At 34.7% G+C, this 6000-nt stretch overlaps 1 protein-coding gene across 1 annotated transcript in view; it reads left to right on the top strand.

Moving 5' to 3' along the window:
• Positions 1-900: 900 nt before the first annotated feature.
• LOC113039826 (zinc finger protein 345-like) overlaps positions 901-6000 on the top strand; it is a 42983-nt gene continuing 37883 nt past the window's right edge. Inside the window, exon 1 of the mRNA XM_026197928.1 lies at positions 901-951. The gene's annotated coding sequence lies outside the window, so the exon portion shown is untranslated. The remainder of the gene's footprint in view (positions 952-6000) is intronic.

Here is a 6000-nt window from a genome sequence, read left to right as displayed (position 1 = left end):
ATTGAATTTGATCATCACTTATTTATTCTGTTTTGAATTTGAAGGGACAAAAACACACAGAAATATCCCATATCAAAATATCCTTCTAAACAGAAGGCCATGTCTTAAGTCCCAGATATTTAGAAGGACAAATGACAACATTTTTGTTTTTCATGCTGTTAAAATTTTTATTATTGTTATTATACATTATTATTTTGAATTAGGTTACATCTTATTATCATCACGTGTTTTTGTTGATCTTAATTTCCATATTGAAATGCTGCAAATAGTGATTTTCAATTAAATCTTTCACTAATAATTTATTCCTTTTTTTCTCTAATCCTCAATCTCAAAGACTGTGAATGTTGATCAAATAAAATTTGAGGATATAATTTTAATTCCTTTTCATTTGTGCAGATCGATTTAAAAAAAAAAAAAGCAAAATCAGCTCACCTTATAAACGCATTGTAATTTTTCCTCCTCTCGACTCCAGTCCAGTGGGTGGCGCTGAAACACGTACATTTGTTCTCCAAACACCATTACAGATCAGTTTTTCACCGCGCTCTCTGTTGTTTTGCCTTCAAACTGGTTTATTACAAACGGTTAGACATATTGTTTGTGTAAATAGACAACGTGTTTTAATCAGTGCAGTATCTGTAATATTCCCAAACTCACAGTCGTGACTGAGTGTTGAATCAAGCAGGAATATCTGGAGGAGTTTATCATCTGTACTGACATCTGCTGCTGTGAAGATGGAGTTTGTTAAAGAAGAGAGAGAAGAGGACACGAGTGAACCAGAAACCTGCAGAATAAAACACGAGGAACCAGAAACCTGGAAAATAAACCCAGAGCCGGAAACCTGCAGAATAAAACACGAGGAACCAGAAACCTGGGGAATAAAACTTGAACCAGAAACCTGGAAAATAAATCACGAGCCAGAAACCTGGAGAATAAAACACGAGGAGCAAGAAGGTTGGTCTTTATTGTTCATTCATCTTTGCTTATGAGCTCTCAAGCCAGTCGCTCCGAGAGATGCAAAGAAGCTGTCATATTAACACGTTTCTTTTATACTTGGCTTATTTTTTTTAATACATTACTTTTGTACATAAACGTTTGTATTGTACATTAATTATTATAAATTTAAATATTATAAATCGTTTATTAATGTTTTTAAATGTTAATATTCATATTTTTATTCATTGTTTTTTCATGTTTGTGTGTGTATGTATATATATATATATATAAAAAAAATCATAAAAATGTTTATTTACATTCAGATGTATTCAGAGTAACCCTGACTACCGCTGTATTCATTTTCAGTGCACTTTACTGTATAGTATTGGTAAACTAAATGCAAAATCACCACAAACAACAATATGAATCTTATCACTTGCACTTTGTTCTATTTTTCCAAATCTCATAAAAAAGTGTCCCTTTATAGTTTAGCTCATTCTTTAAATTCAGATGGCCTAAAAATAAATAAAAGATGTGTGTGTGTATATATATATATATATATATATATATATATTTTATTTTTTCACAAAAAAAAAAACTGATTTACAATTTAAATAAACCCCACCCCCACCTACGCTACTTAAAAACAATGTTCATATGACAAAGAAATTGTTCAAAACAAGTTTTAATATCATTCTTTATCATTTTTCTGTGAAATTTATAACTGAGACGAGACGATTCAAAAGATATATAATACATGCATGCACAGTTTAAAGCCCCTTTAACACTGCACGTCGGACCTGGCAAATTGCCGGAACATTGCCGGGTCGCCTTCTGTGTGAAAGCAAACACGTCCAGGGATTGATTAGGCATTGAACCTGGGTCGGGGACCTAGTAACATTGCCGGGTTCAGTCCCGGGACGAGGCTGTGTGAACAAAAGCCAAATCTAATGCCATATGTTATCGCGCGACTCTTTTACCAGCAGTTTTGAAGGAAAATCAACGTTTGCAACAAAAAAAAAAATATGTGCGAACTGTAATGAAGCAGAGGTCAGTTAGTTCCTCACTTTCTGCACTGAAGCGGAGATCATTCGCTAATCTCAGTGAAAGTTAACGTGCCTAGTGTTTTCGATTCGAACATCACACATCACACCCTGATGTCACGTGTCATTACGGGACCTTTACGGGTTGTGTGTGAGAGCACGTACTAGGGTTGTGCCAATAGACGATAGAATCGTGTATCGATGAAAGTCAGAGATGAAGTCGTGAGCAGATTTTTCTGTCGATAATCAAGACGATATTAGGCTCATTCTCCTATTAATGTGTTAATAATATATATATTTTTTTTATCATATCGGCCGTCTAATGATCGCGTGTCTCGCGGTACATCTTTGCAGTGCAATGGTGCCGCCGTGCGAGGCGAGTGTGTTCACGAAGCACAAACAAGTGATCATTTCGACTCTTTGCTAAATGGGGATGGGGGTGGCAGAGGTGAACGTGGTCATAGTGTCCATTGGAGAGCTGTTGCTGATCGCGCACTATTCAATATTTATTATTTCCTGAATATTACTGATGAACTGATCAAAAAGTAGGCTACTGTTCACATGTGTTTTACTACTATATAGTTTAGTGATATAGTATTAATTTAGTACTTTCTTCTGTTTCATTGTTGGCTTCCTATTTTCTGATAATTTGGAATGAGGAAAAAAGACACACACACGTACAAAAAAACATGCAAATACGTTCAAACATCAAATCAATATCTAAATTTCCTGAATATTATGACATTCGAGATAGCCGCCCCTGATGATGTCATAATATGCAAATTAGATTAGTATATTTACACCCCACATGAACTTTTGATCATGCCAAACATTTTTCTAATTGACAGTAAATTTCTATCTTTAAGCCCTTTCAAGCCACAACCTTTTGAAATCTTGATGTCAAAATAAAAAAAATTTTTTCCAAAAAAACCTGGCACCTTAAGGGTTAATAGTCTTATCTGTCACTGTGTCCCACAGCCCTGCAAAGCACAGTTATCTGATGAAATTACTTAGTTACCACATTTCTATTGCTTTTCATGTTGAAGAACTTTTGTGTTGTTTCTATTTTAATGTGCTTTACTGCTTTTAAAGTTTAAATCACATTAAAAGCTTAATTAGTACACGGTATATAAATGCATCATCATTAATTCACAATCACTCACAGCCGCTCGTACGTGTTCTGCGCACAAGCTGCACGCAGCCCAACATTAAATCAGTTAAACGACCATCAACAGCTTTAATCGACAATCTCTTACCGAAAATTAATCAATAATCGATTAATAGTTTACGTCCCTGGTTGCAGCCCTATTTGACTGAAAAGGTGGTGCATAAAACTAGTTGGAAATTATTCATTTATATTATTGCTGTGAACTTAACACACAGAAGTGATAAAAATTCAGGGGCCAGCTGTCAGGACAATTAGAGATAAGGCCATCATTAAAAATATTTTGGTTTAGGTCTGTCTATTTTTTTTTTTTTTGAAGTTTCAATGTAAAAAAAAAAAAAAAGTACATTTTTGTGATTGTGATGAAGTCGGTATGAATTTAAACAAATTAGCATATCGTGACGTCACTGACCGGGTCTTCAACCTGTGCCTTCAGGTGCATCATTGGAAACCTCATTTTGATGCAGGCTATATAGACCACAATAAAATTTAAATCTTTGTCAAAAACATGTTTATTGCATGAATACTGTTATACTGTTTTACTTGCATTCACCGCTACGTATCAATGCAACCTACAAATGAGAGAACGTTTACTTTGCTTTCTTGGGTTGTCACTTTTGTGAAAAAATGTATTTTATTTTGAGTGACAAATTTTATTTGAATCGATTGTAAAATCGATTTTGCATGTCTAAAGTTTTATACGGCAAATAACACCAAATATAGGTAAATCCACGGACAACAGGCAGGAGGAATGTAAAGATTCAATATATTGGTAAAGACCAATATTTCTGATGATTTATTGGCGTGAAGTTACGTGCGCAATGACAAACAGGAGTGCAACATTTTCGAAAAACAATAAGCAGAGTGGACTGCCATAATGCAAAACATTTACTGCAGGCTTCAACATGGCTGTGTTTACGATTAAATTTCAACAACAACAAAAATTGCTTAGGCAATTTTTTTTTTAGGCTGTCAAAAAAATCTTTTTTCGAATATTCGTTGAATTTAAAATAAAAATCCACATTCGAAAGCGCATTCCAATTTTAGGTGTGCATTAAGGAAGCTGCCTTATGAGCCCCAGTACGTGTTCAATTCCATCTCACGCGCACAGCTGACACAACTTTCAAAGGCGGAAGAGCTCGACATGCAGTATCTGCTTTCTCATCTTTCACCTCGTGTACGTGCACCGTCCGAGGTATTTCAGTGGCGCACGAGATGCGATGACGATGTATGTGCCATTGCATTATAAGGTTATGTTAGCCTATCCAGTTGAAGCCACTTAAAAAAAAGAAAGAACATCAATGTGGAGAAGATCTTGTTTACATCAAAACTGAAACCAAGCCGTTCACACAGAACGCATATTTCGCGCATTTTCTAGAGGGACACTGTTGGACACGCGTCTCGCACAAGAGAGCAGTTTGTTTAGAAAGACATGTAAAATTAATGTATTTAATTTTATTTTCTAAAAATATTTCGAGACTTTATGTTGGGTTTTTGTTCCCCATCCCACTGCATCTCATGTTTTTCAATGAAAAAATTTATTCTGTGTGACTGGTTTTCCGCCCTTTTTATTTAACAATGCATGCATACATGATGCTGTTTTGTTTATAGTTCTTTAAGCAACTTAATTAATAATAATTGGGTCATAAACATTATTTTAAATATTATGTTTTTTTTTCACAGTCATGTATTCTAATGCTTTGAATAAACATGCAGTAATATTTTGCTCGATGGGCTCTTGAGCCTCAGAAGAGAATCAAAAAGCTTTTCTTCAACCTAACTGAAATTATGCATTTAAAATTCAAATACAATTCGAATTTTGATCATATTTAAGTAAAAAATTTGAATGTAGTTTTTCAGCTATTTTGACAGCCCTAGGTGATTCTAACCCAAATCCATAGCCTATCTGTATGCATGAGACTGTCTGAATACCGGCAGAATTCACATTTCTGTTGTAAAAAGAGAAACCATGTGCAGAAGTGTTATTTGCTGTTATGCGTGTTTGTCCAAAGCTGCAGTTGCTGTGTGACGCCTGTTCAAAAAAAAAAAAAAAACCTGGACGCGCTCCGAGAGAAGGTCGGTAAAATCAATTTCTTACTTTCGTTTTCTAAACTTGTGTTGGTTGATTCATGCTTGATTCGTGCAATAGATTTTCAAACATAAAGTGACAGTCGACACGGTCACGGTTTTAGACTAGAGAGGAGAAGGGATGGGAAAAGATCTGGGCACAGTTTTCCAGAACTTCGTGCAAAGTTAAAGTGGTGTCGAGCTGTTTAATGATTTTTTTTTTAGATGTATTATGGTGCCCGAACCCGTATGACTTTGAACCGTGACCGTGAACATTTAGTTTACTGTAGCCGCAGCCATAATTACCAAGCACGAACGGTTGACTCTGAAAGAGAATGAGAGGAGACGAAGCGAACGCACAGGCCACAGTCTTCATTTGTATGTAGGCTAAGGCAATTTATATATTTACAATACTTAAATATAATTAATAGTATTTTATTGCATTTGTATTAGTTATTTGAAGAGTAAAAAAAAAAAAATTGGTCGTCTTAACGCAAATTTACAATCGGCAAGTCGGTCGAACTAAAAGCAAAAAAAAATTTATAATAATTGAGTCGGTGCTAAATTGAAAGGGTCGGTCGGGTTATGGCAAACAAGAATATTTTTAAGGATGGCCTAAGATATCAGCACAATAACACACTCTATAGCCAAATATTATCTAATTACCATTTTCGATAAAATCCCAGAAAATAATTCAGATATAATTTTCTGTCAATATTCGCATACCCCTAATTTATTATTTAATTGATAAAATTTATAATACTTTTGACTCATCCATTTTCTCAAAAATTG

The sequence above is a fragment of the Carassius auratus genome, chromosome 22 (assembly GCF_003368295.1).
Source record: "Carassius auratus strain Wakin chromosome 22, ASM336829v1, whole genome shotgun sequence".
Classification (NCBI taxonomy): Eukaryota; Metazoa; Chordata; class Actinopteri; order Cypriniformes; family Cyprinidae; genus Carassius; species Carassius auratus.
This window is presented reverse-complemented; position numbering and strand designations above follow the sequence as displayed.